At 42.3% G+C, this 17,064-nt stretch overlaps 1 long non-coding RNA gene across 5 annotated transcripts in view; it reads right to left on the bottom strand.

Moving 5' to 3' along the window:
- Window positions 1-17,064, bottom strand: part of LOC121140395 — a 79,932-nt gene that overhangs the window by 21,799 nt on the left and 41,069 nt on the right. For 2 of the 5 annotated variants that reach the window (XR_005877208.1, XR_005877211.1), the window contains one exon: window positions 10,392-13,749. The exons of 2 other annotated variants lie outside the window; for them this stretch is intronic. This is a non-coding gene — a long non-coding RNA (uncharacterized LOC121140395). Of the gene's footprint in view, window positions 1-10,391; window positions 13,750-17,064 lie in introns of those variants that run through there. One more of the 5 variants, XR_005877207.1, reaches the window with a different exon arrangement.

Genomic DNA, 17,064 nt, shown 5'->3' with positions numbered 1-17,064 from the left:
AAGAAAGGGGGAGAAAGGAGGAGAAATTTTCTCAGGGAACAGAACAGTGGAGCTTTCCCCTAGAGCTTTGGGGCCTGTAAGCTTTCTTATGAAAGAAGTTGTGAACTAACACTTGGCTTCCTCTAGCGGAGACTTGCTGATGACAGCCCGTTTCCTCCTATCACTCCTCACCACCACAGACAACAAGGCGGCCATTTTTTATACTGGTGGTTCACAGCCCCATACGCCCACAGGAACAGTGCTGGAGAACACAGAAGTTTCATGAGCATGATTTGTGTGCTTTCAATTTCATGCTTGTGTATGTCTATTATATTTTACTGGAAACTTTTCTATGTGGTACAGAATACATGACATAAAGTAGGTTGAACTGTGGTCCTTAAATTTCAAAGATAAAGTGTACTTAAGAGAAGTTTCAGTTAAGCGAGGTGGGGGCTGGGGAATGAGATGGAGAAAGGGGGAGTGAGTATGTTCAAAATACTTGGATGAATGTGTAAAAATTTAAAGAAATTAGTAAAAATATACTACATTAAAATAGAAAATTATATCTGAAAAAAGATAAAGTAAAAAGAAAATATGGATACAAAATGTATAGGTGACAAAACTGCAAGCCTCATATTATGCATATAGTGAGAGCTGTGTGCTAAATATATAGAGATATATCCCATATAAGAAATCCCAACATGTTTGACGATCCCCCATGGAAGGCCTCACCCTCCCTGGGGAGCAGAAAGGGGCTGGGATAGGGAATTGGTGAGGAGCAGGGGAGGAGGGGAGGAGGGGAGGGAGAGGTAACTAGCATTTAAAAAAGGAAAAAAAGAAAAAAGAAAAAAAGGAGATCACAGCATGTTTAAGGAATTGAAATTTAAACAGATCATATACTTGGATTAGACTGCATTAAGATTAGAAAAATAAGAATAAAAGTATAGTTAAGAAGGAAAAGAAGTTGATAAACTTCTGAGAAATTAAAAAAAAATACCACTAACAACTTAGTATGTAGTTAACATCAATAGTTGAGAAAACACAAAGTAATGTGTTTTTCTTCAAATTTGTCTATTGTCAATAACATTTTATTTTCTGAAAGAGGAAAAAAAGAGTTGTTCTGAGAATAGGCAATGCTCATGAATTAAAAGAAAAACTGTAGATTTTTTTTAGAGAAAAATATTGAGAGATTGTCCAGAAAAAAATCTTTTTTTTTCCAACCATGCGGTAACTTGATCAGGAGGCACAAACAGTGACAAAAGGCATTGCACTTCCCCAAGCTCCTTCTGTTGCACCTATGAATAAGACTGACTTTGAGCAGTGGGAAGATGGCACTCCCAAAATGCAATGGGCTAAGTGTGGAAGCCAGGTGGGTGTCAGGGTCTAACCCTGTCCCTGCTCCTGTGCTTGAGCACAGGCATGGTGAAAAGATCACATAGTCTCGTTGGAAAAGGAGACATTTGGGCAGTAAGCAGTCCTTTTTCTGATTCCATATAATCATAGCACTTATGACACCAGTTGGCTTCCATCAAACTCTCCTGTCCTCATTTGATGACATGGTAGAACTCTATATCCGTTCAGGGTGCATAAAGGAGACATACTTGTTTTGACACCATTGTTTCTGTGAAAGAGGAAAGGAACCAGATTGTATAGCAGGATCAGGAACTGGCAAAGTCAGCTGGGAATAGAAACAGTAGGAGTGGGGGTCTTTCAGGTAGGTAGAGTCATGACATGGTGCTGGAACACAGAGGGAAATGCTAGCCTCCCAGTTCCTGCCATATCCAGCACATCTGGGCTCATTCTCATGCCTTCTGCATCCCCGGGTGAAGGAAACCCACCCCTGCCCCAGTCACTTAACCTTTTATGATACTGGATACTAAAAATTAGTATGTTGGCAACTCTGTGGGTCCTATTTGTAGAGATAAGTCTTTGCCCCTTAAGCTTTGATTTATTGTCTTTGGTTGTTTGGGGTAAGGAATGACTGGTTTTTAACAAGAAGATAAACTTAACAAATGGAAATTCTTTTAAGCCATAAATACCACTAACTTGCTTGTTCTGGCAAAGTTCAAATAAAGACACTGCGATTCAGCAGCTGCTGAACATTTTTCCTCCTCTTCCCATTGGCCAAGAAGAAGATGTGCCCCACTGACCGAAGAGTGGGCGCCAGGCCTGATGTGGGCCTGGATCCATAAGCCATTCAAGCGCCTATTGCAGAGATGGATGGTACAGAATGACAAATTGGTCTACATCAGTTGACCTCTGAAGTAGAGATGCGCTCTGCACAGCAGTCTCCAGAGGGTTCCTCATCTGCCTTATTTAATACCAGCACTGTACTTGAGTCTGAGTCCCCCTGTCTTTCCTAGCAGACTTTCAGAATTTATTCAGGGCCCGTGACTGAATTCACCACCTCTGCTCAGCTCTCAATATGGCTTCTATCTTTTTCCTTAGTTCCTCACAAACCCTGGAAGGTGTTAACTCTGAGGGCTGTGGTTGCATCTTGTCATGATGTAGTAGCATCATGCCACTTAGTAGAAGAGCAATAAATGACATTCACTTGATTTATTTAATAGACTTAGGGAGGTTCTCACTAATCACATGGAGCACCCTAACATTAACAAACAAAAAAGAAGCCAATTAGTGTTGCTGGTGCAGGCTTTACCTCATACCAAATGAATCCTAATTCCTGACTTTGGTCCCATCATTGGTAGTATGTAGAGCTCTACTGAGAATTCTTATATATGGAGAAGTTCAAAACTACTGTATTAGTGAACTGTCTGCTCTCCTTGGCTGTATTCTGTTTGCTTCTGGGTTTGGAAGAACCTATTGGAACCAGGAACAGTAGGAACAGATATCCAGATCACTGAGTTGTAAGTACTATTTCATACAGTAGACAAGTGCTAACTGTATTATGTAGTTCTAGGGAAGTCACTACAACTCATGTGTGTGCATGTATATGGGGGTCAAAGAACAACCTTAGGTGTCATTCCATAGGTGCCATCTATCTTGCTTTTTGGAAAGTGAGACTCTCAGTGGTTGAACGTCACCAATCAGGATAGGCTGGTTAGCCAGAGAACCCCTAATGTCCTCTTGTCTCTACTTCCTTAGCTTTGGGTTACAAACAAACATCACCATTCCCAGCTCTTTCCCATGAATTCTGAGGACTGCACTCAGGCAAGCATGTTATCAAGAATGAAATATCTCCCAGTGACCATTGATATGCCTTTTTTGACTTCAGTTATCTCAACTGTAAAATGGATACATAATGGTTGTAACTACTGAAGACTGTTGCAAAAATTAAGCATCCATGCAGTGTTTGTAGACTGGCACTTATTGCACAGCATGAAGAAAGAGGCTGGCGTGTTTGTTCTCTGCTTTAGTTAACAGCAGTCTTCCTCCTGGAACAAACTCCAAGCACACCTTTTGACCCTAGCAGTTCCTTTGCCCTCCTCCCATCTCGTAGCTGGTCCAGTGCTGCTCCTCTGACCCCTACAGTATCTGGATCCCATCTTTCCTCTTTGATCCTATTGCTCTGGTTCTCATCTCTTCTCTTAGGATCTTTCTCCTGGATTGTGGCTGACAAGCTTGTCTCCATCCCCATTCAGGTCCCACATCCCCCTAAACTCAAGCTGGGATCATGATGTGGCTTAGTTCAAAATTCAAGTGGCAGTCTCCCACACAAGTGGAGACTTGAGCCCAGAATTATTTGTGCAGTTCCTTCTCTTTCTCTAAGTTCTCCTTTCACTGTCTATAAATGACCACCAGCTATGAACATGCTCTCCTCAGCCGAGGTGCAAGAATAGAAAATGGGAGACTTTCTGAGTGTAGGGATATAGCTCAGTGGTGAAGTGCTTGTCTAGGATGTGTGAGGTCCTAAGTTCCATTCCCAGCACCACAAAAATGAAAATACTAGGGGTTGGAGCACATTTCTGCAAACAAAGCATCTAGGTCTACACAGCCACTGCAGGGGATTGGTCAGTGTGCGCTTTGACTGATATTTAAAACTGATTCCTGGCTACTCTTCCCCACCCATCCCAGGAACTGGCTGTTCTAGACCAGCGCTTGGACATTCTGGGATATGAACCTCTATACAGATATCAGTCTTCCTTTCTAGGTGTTTTGCTCCTCTGGTGCTTAAAGAGACACCCCTGACATGTTAATCTCTTTAGAAGTTTTCCCTGGAAGCAAATGACTTTCAAGAATCTGTATATCTAGTTTTGGGGTGACCCTGATATGCGGACCCAGACTTTTGACAGCACCATTCAAGGCACTGAATTGCACAGCTTCTATTGCAGTTATTGGAGTACAAAAATCCTCTGCCCAGAAGACTGCAGTTTCTACAGAAGAGCCAGTCTGTTATTCTTTATAGTTGGAGAGGATGGGCACTGGGCTGGGATATGAAGGCAAGGTGGAGTTTGAACATATCAGCAGCTGTCTAGAGCCATACAAATGAGATATCTCAGTGAGGGTAGATGGTGTTATTTAGACTATTAAGGCATAATGGGATAACCCAAGAGAGACCGTGATAGATATGCAATATGGTACATGGTTTTCAGAGGTAATGTGGAGGAGGTGGGCGTGTGCATAGATCTCCTTGTGATGCAAAAGCCAACATTATCTTCTGGGTCTTCTCATGATGGCTCCTTCCTATTGCCCATCAGCTGTGAATATTTGGTACATTCTGCATTCCCAGAACTCTGTCTACTAGATTTGCAAGAACTGTTATTATGTGAACTATTTTTAGTTGTGAATACGTAGGCTGAAGCCAGGGACCGGCTCACTACTTCTCATATCTGAACTAAATCAGAATCTTGAGGTCATTGTGACTGGTGTCCCCTCCTCATAGATTCCCAGTGCATCCTTCAACTCATGTTTTTATTGTTCTGGGTGTTGCTTGACAAAAGAGCCAGAAGATTCACTGTTTTGGAAACCTGGCTCTTTTTTCATTTTTCAGCTTCAGCTTAGTGTAAGTAAGTAATCACAGGAGAGAAAGGAGGAAATGTCCACCTGAAAGCAATAAGTATGGACTCCACGCGAAGCCCTGGGTTTTGTTCTGTGGGGGTTTTGCTAAGCCTGCATCATAAGATACTGATGAGGTTAAATAATTAATGGATGTGAATGTACTTTGTAAGCTCTAAAGCACTGCAGGAATATAATTAATTATGTTTATAATTACAGGTAATGTAATTATAATTGTAATTACTTTGTGGGTGGAAGCAGAATATATCTATCCTATTCACATTTTATAGCAGGTTACCCTTGGTGGATATCCTTGATTAGATCATCAGTTTGTATATTCGGATCTGATTTACTTTTTCTGGCTTTATTTTCAACACCGTGATGTACTTGAGATATTGATGTGAGAAAAATTTCATACAGCAAGACTGATAGAAGCAGTGTTCTATGGTACTCATCTATCATACTAATAAGTTAAGGCAATTTATTATTAACTCACTGGTCTACAATAGTCATTGCAAAAATCACATAGTTAAGCACAAAACTATGATAAACACATACACAAACAGTTTCTATAATTGTTATATATTTACATCTCATTCAAAATAAGAGTCAACTTCAGAAATTCACCAGACTCTATAGACCAAAATGTTTATCTTATGGCTAAGTGACAAATTTGTTCTTCATTCTAGGCAATCGTTCTTAATACTAAACCAAAAGTGTTTTGCTTATTTAGCAAAAGTAATGAACTTAAAAAAAAAAGGAACCTGTATCTGCTTCCCCTTTCATTAACAGGGTTAGTCTTGGAAAAGAAGTCTTTGAACACATGACCTGAAGTAATGATTTTCTCTGTGCTGGAGGAAGGCTTTGGAATCAACATGGTCCACCAGAGAAATGATGTAACATCTTCTGGAGCCAGAGTTGTTTTTTTTTTTCCATTTTGAAAGTTGTGGCAACAGCAAGGTATTTCCCAAGCGCTGTTCTTGTTGAAATGATGAGATTCTACCCAAGAAGCTAAGCACGACATCTCCTCAGAGTCTCTGACCTTCTGCCGTTGTTCACACGCACTGTTAATTGTTGTTAATTTCCAATACATCATTAATTATTTGCCATTAAAGATGTGGGAGATGGAAATGCCCTTCACTCATGGGTGATCAGATGAATAAACTATTCATAACTACAAAACGTATGCTACTTTAAAGGTATAAAGTGAACTTGAGCTGGAAGGTGTGTGTCTCTGATGGCTGGGCTGTGACATCCGGCCAGTGTGGGTGGGTGCTTCGGTGACCCAGCACCGGTTGAGGAAGATGGCTCCTTTTGCTTCTTTAGTGATTGTAGCATCTGGCTGCTAGAACATGATGCGCTTTGCAGAGAATTTGCAGAGAGCTATTTCCTCTGCAGCCTTTCTCCTCCTTTGTGGAAATTGCTCCAAGATAGAGTAAGTCCCTCAGATGTCACCGCCCAGGTCAGCCACACAATTAGGACTTAGCTTGGAATTTCTAACTCCCACTCCCTCCCTGCTCACCAGACCATGCCTACAGGTCAGCATTCATGCTGGGGAAATGCTACTCCCACCTCAGCCTGGCAGAGATGGAGTCAAGGCCATCCTATTTGACATTGGTTCCCGACGTTTGAAAAACTATACCTGGCTGGCTCTCTAGTTGGTGTAGAAATGCTTCTGTACGAACTATCCTGAAAGCGCAGACATTGTTCCTATGAATGGATAGCAATGTTAGAAACTAAACATTATGTCAGAAAACAGTATCTTATGTGATCTTTAAATTTGGACAACCAGAAAATGTTTGGATATCAACAAAAGATTTAGGAAAAGTCAATGAGAAACCTTTTTTTCCCCCTTTTACTTGTGTAGATTCTACCAGTGAAATATACTGTAGATTCTGGAGTTACAACTTCCATGTGTTGCAGGAAAGTTTGAAGGTGATAATTCTTTCTAGTTGGACCCTTTGCTTGTTAGTGAGAAGATGGAAAGTGCCGGAGGCGCTTCGCTGTAAACGTGGGAATCAAGGGCCCCCCCCGCCCTGGGAACTGTGCCCTGCTCTTCACGGTCTGTGCTGTGATTCTGTCTTTATCTAGGCTGAGAACGCAAACTCAAGGCAGCATCTCATTCTCTCCCCACAGCTTCCCTCCTCTGTTTGTCTCTATGCTCCCGCACTGGGGAGGTCAGGGGGACGTTTTTCCATTTCTTTTAAGCATCTAAGAGACAGAAAAATTACACTGTGTAACTTGGGGCATCCCATGTCAGCATGGACAAAACACCAGGTTGGAAATGTAAACAAAGCTCATGGTTTGAGTATTCAAGCTAGGGTAGTAAGAGAATATTTATTCTTCTGGTAAACAACGAGAGAGGAGTGTAGTTTGCTGCGGCGGATAGAAAATGACGGATTTAAGCTAGGAAGTTTAGCCTTCATCCCCAAGAAAGGCTCATGCCAAGAGATTTTTTATTTTCTTTCAAACTGGAGCTTGCTTGAATGGACGCTGCTTCTGCTGCGTTTCTATGTGACGCAAGATTGGTTCCCTATGTAGCCCCTGTCTCCTGTCTGTTTTATGCTGCAGCCATCCTGTGCAGCTAGTATGCAGCAGCCGACAGCTCATCCTTTGTTTTGCATTTTCATATCAAGTGCTGGGCATGTGAGCTCTGCAGGCTGCGTGCATACTCATGCAGACATGTCATCATGTCCCGATAAGTCTCTCAGACTGGAAACCTGGAGATGTGTCACCAGAGAAAGGTTCAGCTTCCTTCTGGGTCCTATTTGCTTTGCCTGTGAGAATCCTTGAGCAGGGGGTGGGAACAGCTGGACCACAGGCATTTTGCAGATCCAGATAGGGGGAATTATCCTGTGACCAGCTGAATGATCTACTAAGGGTTCCCAGGTGCATTATCCAGTGAGTGAATCACAGCTCTTCCTTTTCAACCCTATGGTACATTTGCATTCCTCTGTCCATGGAAAGTGTTGAAAAACAGTTATCCAGCAAATTGTATTCAGCTCCCCTACTTCCACCTCTCCCCACCTCAAGGTCATAGACACATCCATACTGACTCTACCCTCCATTCTGCCCAGTCAGAAGCAAATACAACAAGGGCATTTCTAACTAGCTTATTTGAAGAGCTTTTCCCAAATGGTTTGCCCTGAGTTATCAGTGATGTCCTGTTTCTAGGACAAAGAATTATTGCTCTGACCTCATAGTTGCTCCTTTCAAGGACTTGGGTTTAAAGATTATGAGGAGCTATTCAAACTCGCTTCTTTCTAGCTCCCTTCCCCCTTCTGTGCTGCCTCTCAATGTGTGATGGAATACACATTCACAGCAGCAGACCACTTAGCTCTATAGGCTTCCAACACTGTAAACATGGGATATTTATTCCTTTGTTGACCATTTCAGCCAACATTTCTTGAGTGCTATGGCAAGTTAGATGTATATGTGGAAGCTCAAAGATGCTAACAACTGCCACTAGTAGTGTAATCTACCTGCAAGCAGCTGGCTACAGCTCAGAGCAAAGAAAATGCCTATGTTTTGTGTCGCTCTGCCTCTGCTTTTCCCACCTACCTTTTTGTTTTTTTTTAAATTCTTTTCTATCTTATTTTCTTTCCTCTTCACATTTCCTCTCCCTTTCATACTGAAAGGACCAACCTTGTCCTTTTCTGTTCTTCCACCTAGTGTATGGTACCAATACTTATCCATGGTAAAAAGACAAGACACCATTTGGTACAATTCAAGATCTTTCTGGTGATTTTAGGTATTTGAGAGTATGCCAACAGGGTGAAAAGTTTAAACATTTAGTAAGTGAATAAAACTATTGGAAAAGAAATAACAGTTTATGACTTGGAAAGAAGGCCCATATTTTCTGAACAAAAAGTCAGCTCCTGGATTAGTCAGGATTGGTTGGGCTTTGCGGTTGTAATAAACAACCCCAAATGTCAGTGCTTAGTCTCACAAAAGTTCACCTTTTGCCGATGCTGTGTGTCCAACGTGGGGCAGCAGATAACTCAGTTTCATCAAGTCATTCAGGAATCCAAGCTATCGAGTACTCAGTCCTCTCAACACCTGCTGCCAAGTTCACTTCTGTAGGGAGGGCTAGAGGGTCTGCTGTGGACATGCTTTACACACAGTAGCCCCATTCAAATCAGTAGACAGACCACTGGCCTGGCCAACTGCAATGGAGCCAAGTAGTACAGCTGCTGTAAGCCCCGAAGGACAGTGTGCCTGACTCTGGAACGCTAGCAGTGACTATCCGCAGCACTTAGAATCTGAACCATGTGTGAAGTAAAGATTGTGGGGGGAAAAGTCCATGCTGTGGAACAAGAGGAGACAAGCTTAAAGCAAACAGCTGCTCAAGTCAGCCCCCTCCTTGCCCCCTCCTTGCCTTTCTGTGTCTTTTGACTACAGAGGTCTCTCACAAGCTCACTGCAAACCCTTGTATGGACCCTTATTTCCAGTGGCAACAATTTCACCAAACCCATACCTGCCCTTTTGTCTGATAATATGCCAACCTTAAATTGTCAAAATAATTCATCCCCAAGGCTGGAATACTCCTTCCCCTGCAACTACTCCTTCAGTTAAGGAAGGTATGAGGTTTGTGGGTCTTGGGTCTTTAGGAAGCACTGGCATTCTGAGCAAGGCAGGGAGATTAGCTCTCTCCTGTGACTTGTGGTGGATGGAGGCTATCAATCCTTCAGAGTGTCAAGAATTGACAGGACTGCTCCAAACTGAATACATAATCACCCCCCTCAGATGTATTCTCTCAATATGAAATTAACTGCATGTTGTATATAACCATGAAAGTCTTTGGTTTTACATAAAGTCCTGCGAATTTTTAAAATAAGCAACTTTAGTGCACTTGTAAACTAGGTTGTACATTTAGACTTTCAGGAACCCCAAAGATCATGTCCTAAGGGCATTCCAGCTAAGAGTGAGCACATGCTCATGATTCAATAAGGTCAGTCTAAAAGAAGAAAAGGCTGAAAAAAATCAGTCTGAAAAATTCAAGACTCCAAATCCAGGATGACTCTGGGTACGTTGCTTGGCTTTTCTGGTTTGAGCTTGTATGACCTTCAGCAAATTACATAACATCTTTAAGCTTTAATTTTCCATAAGATGGAGATTATAACAGTACTTGCCTCACATGCTTGTGAAAATTTAACAAGTTGATGATACTTAGCACACTGCCTGGCTTATACTAGCAGTCAAAAGACATTAACTGTTACCAGTAGCTGTAATGATTAATGTTGCTTAGGTTGGGTACCATTCATAGGATGTGTACCACAAACAACCCTGTACAAGACCCAATGAGGAATGCTTGAGTAAATTTGGCAGAATTTCTCATGTTGCAGATTTACAAATGTGCATGGTGGGATTGTGTGTGTGTGTGTGTGTGTGTGTGTGTGTGTGTGTGTGTGTGCAGGGATACTGTGTGTGGTGGTAGCATGATAGTGTGTCGGGAGCAGTGTGTGTGGGGTATGGCTTAGACATGAAGAGAAAGTGTAAGGAAAGACATAGAATAAGAAAAAATGAGTTAATAAAATAAAAGGAGATAGCATATAGTAGTGGACTTACTTTATAATAATTATTTTGCATGAATAGGCCTTCATATGGCCCAACTATGTCTACGTGATGCGATGGGTAGACCAGTGGTTGGGATGTGAAAGGAGAATCAGGTTGCAGTGTCCAGAATAGCTAGAGCACAGGAAATGCGGAGTATTCACGATGGACCAGGATTCTACAGAAGCCTGTCCACTACCATGGGTGGTCAATCGTTGTCCCTGTGTAATCTGAGGCACTTTTCATTCTAACTTCAGGTTCTTAGAAGTATGAAGCTTCACTTCTAAGAGGGGTGACTAAAACACATATTTAACAGACCAATCTGGGTGGCCAAGCCAGAGAAAAATGTCCTTGTTGGGAGCATAGCAGTTGTAACTCATACTGGCCTCATCATTCCACCTCCACAACAGTGTTTAGTGCATGCTTCAAGGCCAGGACAACCACCAACACCATGGTTTTTACCCTCATCTGCTGAAATCTCCACCAATATGCTTCAGAGATCAAAAGGAAAAGTTGTAAAGTATGAGGAAACTTAGAAACTTCTAGGTTCTTACATTTTTGGCCCATTAGCACTTTGGGGGATAAAAAGGTAATCACCCTGTAAAATCTCCTTTAAAATAGCCTTGTAGGCTTATCTGAAATTAACAGCTCCAGAGTTCTTGTTCTGTCTCTTGGCTGAGTTTATCCATTTGTATCTTGATCTTCTATTTGGTGAGAAAAGGTCTTAAGCACTTCTGCATTATAGACCAACCTTAACTGTATTTGAGACTAGGAATTGGGCCTGGGTTTAGATCTCCCTCCCTTTTTTATCTGTGTATGATTTAGTGTTCATCTTGCACTAGACACTAAAATGCATTGTTTAATTATCTGAGCTCAACACACCATTTTATAATTCATTAGTCAGTTGCTCTTTGCAAAAGCTTATTTCTTATGAAACAAAAGTGGGAATCATGCAACTGAACTATTTATCTCTCTTTAGGGGTTGGGGGTTAATATCTGATAGCTCATAACATCTTTATTATAATGCATTTATAATGATTTACTGGAATCATTCTATGGCTAAGTATCTAATGTCAAAGCCGAGATCTGGCATGAAATAAAATGCTATATCCTTGGGTAGCTCTAGGGAAAGAAAGGCCTCAGCCAATATTTTCTGAGTAATTCTACAAACTGTAATAAGGGTAGGGGTAATTGCCTTAATGTCAATTAAGCTATTAATAATGCCCATCTTGTCATTCCTAAATATAGCAGTGTCTCAATCATACATTACTGTCCCCTGTTAAGGCTACACAGAAATGAGATCATAGTGTGATGCAGGAAGTCCATCTAGCAGCCTGTCTTACCTCTTCTACCTAAGAGAAGACTTGGGGCTTTATTTATTGGTTATTTGTGGATAATTTCTACTTATACACAGTATGCATTTGTGATGGCAAGCACTGGCTATGCTTGTGAATGGGGTGGATGCAGCCTTAAAAGAAGGCCTTCCTAGGGGATTTCAAGATGGCTCAGTGATCAAAGGTGCCTTCTGCCAAGTGCAGCAAGCTGAGTTTGAGTCCCAGGATCCACATAGAGGACCAACTTCTCTAAGCTGTCTTTTGACCTCCACAAATGTGCCATGGTACATGGCTGTGTGTGCCTGTGTGCACATACACACACATACAAATAAATGTCATTAAAAATCTTCTAGATAGCTGGGAAAGGAGCTTCCAGAAGGACCGGCATCCCAGAGCATAGGCCCTGCAACTGATGGGCCAAATGGTCAACTGACAAATACTCAGAAGGACATTTTAGAGCAGAGACTCACACCGTGGCTACATCTGGTACTGTGTTACATGCATGCTGTTCCCAGGCCACACTACATGCAGATTGATGGTCCCCAAAGACAGACAGAAAACAAGATAAGAAGAATGAAGCAGAGACACTTTGGCATGGAAGCTCATGGTTGTTCAGGGAATTTCATCAGACAAGGTCAATGCTAACAGCACACCCAGAATAAGGAATAGGAAGCAATGAGCTCTAGGGCTTGGGGAGAGGGAAACTCCCAGCTCCCCAGAGTGCTCTAAATCCTGACACTCATCTTGCATGGAGAAGCAGGATGGGACCCTTCTTTTGCTGGCACTTACGGTTCTCTTGGGTGAGGACAGTGAGCAGTCACCCCCTCAACCCCACGGTGGCTGTCTTGGTGAAGTGAACTTCTACTTGATGATATTTAGAGCTCATTAATTTGTCCCAAGGAAGCTTATTGTATGGCAGTTTAATGACAGAAACCTGTTTTAATGCAAATGGACATGTAATCCTGCTAACCCACTTGGAGGGTGTAAATTTAACACAACTGCTAGGAACTGACACCTGAGTTTAATAAGATGGAGGACCAGTTCCTAGATCCTGGCACACCCAGGGGACCTTGCTTGGACACCCAGCCCTGGCCATTTTAATTCAGCTGTCTGTTACCATGGCAATTAAAAAAGGAGGGGACTTCATGAGGCTGCCCCCAGATGCTGGGTATGTGAGCTCTCAGTGGGGGAGGGAGGGAGGGAGACAGGAATGTGCAGGGAGGAGAGAAGGTCAGTGGGTCCTCTTTGCTGTGCCCCAGGGCACAAGACAGGGAAGATGAGGCTGGAAGCTCAGTGACAGCCTCTGTCCTGGGTGATTTTAATCATCCCGCCTGGCAAATCCACAGAAAGACCATAGAGCCTTGCCCGGGACCTTGTTCACCCAGCAGGTGAAGGCAGACACCTGGCTCCAAATGAGTGGGGGAAGGGACAGCAGAGGGAATTGTTTGTGAATATTTGTTAGATTATAATGCTTTGGGGTACTACATCATTCTCCAAGGAGCCCTGAATAAGGTTATTATGGGTGAAGTCATTTTTGTAATAAAGTTGGCTGTAACTGTAGGTCATAAATCATGGGTTCTGGTACTAAAAAAAAATGGCTAAACATGCCTCTGTTACCACACACTGTCCTCCTTTAAAATATTTTGATTTTACTACAAATCTTCCATTGACTAGGATGGGGGAAATACACACAGGAGCCAATGATTCCCTCTGTCCCGGCAGCAGTCCCGCCAGCATCTGGGCCTCCCGGAATGATTTCCTGAGGTGTGATGTTATTTATGGTGTGCTTTCTCTATCAAGAAGGCAAACAACCTCCCATGTGACCCCAGACGTTTGCATCATGGTTTCTCCGACTAATTGATTCATCCCCTGGCAGGGCCTGAGACACAGGCTGTTAGCTGGACACGCTCATTTCTGGCTGCAGACCCTGCAGATTAAGGTGAATAATAAGCAAAGATGTTAATAAAATTGTTAAATGTCAAAACCTCACAGCCCACGACCACTCGAAGTCTCTCATGTCTTCCGGAATCATTCTGTAAAATACCGTCTCCGCCCCTCGTCCTTTCCTCAGCCGAAACTTCGTAACCTTTGTTAAGGGGATTAAGAAGTGTCATGAGCAACACTGATTGTTTAATTCCTTTCATTACATCTTCCCTGCCAATAAGGGTCCAGCCCAAAGTGAAAGGGAAGGTTATCATATGAAGTACTTCTCAGATGTAATAAAGCAGAAAGGAGAAGGTGGCCACAGTGGCGGTTGTAAGAGGGACAAAGTGTGGATCTCTATAGCTCAGTGGCTGCAAAGCAGAAAATGAAGATTGTAAAAACGTCACATAAAGAAAAAATGCACAGTGGATTCGTTTTGCGATGCCCATAATTCAGTAATGCCTTTAAGTAGCTAGAAGAAATATAATAAATGTTTTTCCACAACATTGATCATACTGTATCAGAGGAAATATTAGTGTGCAGGGAGCCATGATTACACCGGTAGTAATTCTCAGTGCAGAAAACTAGTAGAAGATGGGACCCTTTATGGGCCCAACTTTTATTGGCTGCAGTTATTTACCTTTAAGAATACGCTTAATACATTGTCCTATAGCTAAATATTTTCGGGGAAATTCAAACCAGCCCTATATGTAAATCAGAAATCCTGCCACCATTTTATAGAATATATGTGTATGTATATATTTGTGTGGATGCTCTGATATGTTCCAGAATACAAAAGCCAGGCAATTGACCATGTTAAAATGCTAGGAAGCCTGTAAAACAGGATCTTCCTCTGTATCCTAAGCTGGGATAGGAGTGGACAGGTTTATGGTCTGCGATTCCATCCAAATGCCACCTGTATATATAAAACATCTCTCGGAAGAAATTAAGTGGATTGTTGGATTATATACTTCAGTAAAACTTGTGCTCAAAGAGAGGATATGCATGTTGTGTGCCTGGTTCTTCTTCTTCTTCTTCTTCTTCTTCTTCTTCTTCTTCTTCTTCTTCTTCTTCTTCTTCTTCTTCTTCTTCTTCTTCTTCTTCTTCTTCTTCTTCTTCTTCTTCTTCTTCTTCTTCTTCTTCTTCTTCTTCTTCTTCTTCTTCTTCTTCTTCTTCTTCTTCTTCTTCTTCTTCTTCTTCTTCTTCTCTTCCTCCTCCTCCTCCTCCTCCTCCTCCTCCTCCTTCTTCTTCTTCTTCTTCTTCTTCTTCTTCTTCTTCTTCTTCTTCTTCTTCTTCTTCTCCTTCTTCTCTTCCTCCTCCTCCTCCTCCTCCTCCTCCTCCTCCTCCTTAAAGAAAGCTTTGCAAAACAGGTTTGTGTGTATGTGTGTGTATTTTCCTTTTTTCTTCAAGTAGAAAAGAAACCGATTGTTTATGCCAGCCTCCTGCTTCCTGTCTGTGGCTGAGGCCATACTGGTATAGGAGGTTCCTATGTGCTAAGGAGACATTCCACCTTCACTATTCATGGGCTCCAGTTAAATTCCAGAAATCATCCTGTCAGGATCTGGGGAACATGAGATAAGAGCTGGGTTAGCCATACTCCTGCAGAATTCAAAGGAGAGAAGAGACCTGAGCTTGCCCATGTGCCCCATTCCTGATAAAACCTTGTTGTTCAAGTGACTAAGAGGAGCCAGAAGCCATAGGAAGCTGGGAGAGCCCCCTGTGGGCACAACACGAGAAAGGGGCATTTGTCAGCATCTGGACAACTCCCCTTGCAGTTCAAAGGCTTCCCCAGAGCCAGGCAAGCTGCAGAAAGCTGCAGGGTCGCCTGCTCTGCCTCAACCCATCTCTTTCCTAACTCTCCTTGACACAAGGAGGACTCTTGCCCCAGTCAAAGGAGGCCTTTCCTCCTCTTTCTCCCAGGGTCGTTTGCTTGATGTAAATCACACGTTTGACTATGTACAGTTGCCTTCAAGCCAATACATTTTCCACTTGGGCACAATGGAATATGTTATCCAAAGGGCATCTAGAGGTTTTTGTTGTTATTGCTTTATTTCAATGAAATTAAATCTTGGTTTTAGTACTTGCTTTCTGTATTGGATTACATACATGTTTTGTTTTGTTACTATTGTTTATATCAATGAGGAGAATGCTTTCTCCAAGCTTTGTAAAGAGGTAGGTGGTTGGAGGAAGGTCACAGTGTCTGTGAAGCCTGAGGGAGAAGCGGTGTGTGACAGTCTCTCTGGAGGGAGGGGTGCCTGGCAGGTTCCAGTGTTCCCTGGTGTATGCAGCACTGGCATGGCCATGCCTGACTGACAGGCTGGTATGATGTCACAGGCTCCTGCCAGAGTGTCTTGCCTGGACTGAGCAGGCAGTACCTTTTAGGCAGCTTTGTATATGTGATGCTGTCCTCAAGTCATGGTAGCTATTCTTGGGTTTTGTTTTCTTTCTTTATAAAGGTAGAAAATTTCCTTTTGTCTTAGCTGATTAATCTCCTGGCAGTTGAAAGTGCACAATTGAAACAAGAATGTTTTCAGGTCCTTATCGTTTTGAATTCACTCTTGGGAATAGGTCGCATTGATGGTTCTGTTGCCCAAATGTAGTGAAGTCAGATTATCAATCCTGGTCTTTCTTCTTTCTCCCTTCTGTTTTTTCTTCTTCCCCTTTCTTTCTCTTCTCATTCTTCTCACTTCCTTATCTGTTTCCTCCATCTCACCTCTGCACTCTCTCATTTTCCTTCCTTTATCCTTCTTTCAATTAATCTTTAATGGCCTGGTGAAAATATTGATGAATTTGTTGCTGAGATTATTTAATAAAAATGTCCAGGGTTGCCAATGCCTTCTCTCAAGTGTTCACCAATGGAAGAAAATGAAGCTTCCAGTGTTTCTGGGTGTGTAGTTCACACATCACCATATCTGTACTGTAGAAACAGCTGTATTAGGAGAATCAGAGATACTCCTGCAATTTTGGTGAAAGCACAACAATAAGAACATGTGACTACAAAACATGGTACATTTAAAAATGAGATATACTTGTAATTATTGCAGTAGCCGCTGGATGGCACTGTTGCATACATCTGGTGTTAAAACCTTCCTACCTAGCCTGGTGTTAGGTTTTTGAAGCCGATTCTTACCTTCTGGGGGTAACCTTTTGACTGGACACACACTATCAGGCTTATAGAATGTCTTTTCCATTAGGGGCAGGTGGTTCAAGTCTCAATTGTCCCACTCCACTGAGAATTCTCATTTTCCTGGATGAGGGTCCCTAAACAATTCTTCATTTTATTTATTTATTTCCTTTTTAAAAAATTTAAATTAGAAAC

Source organism: Mesocricetus auratus, unplaced genomic scaffold (assembly GCF_017639785.1).
Source record: "Mesocricetus auratus isolate SY011 unplaced genomic scaffold, BCM_Maur_2.0 Super-Scaffold_100004, whole genome shotgun sequence".
NCBI classification, from domain to species: Eukaryota; Metazoa; Chordata; class Mammalia; order Rodentia; family Cricetidae; genus Mesocricetus; species Mesocricetus auratus.
This window is presented reverse-complemented; position numbering and strand designations above follow the sequence as displayed.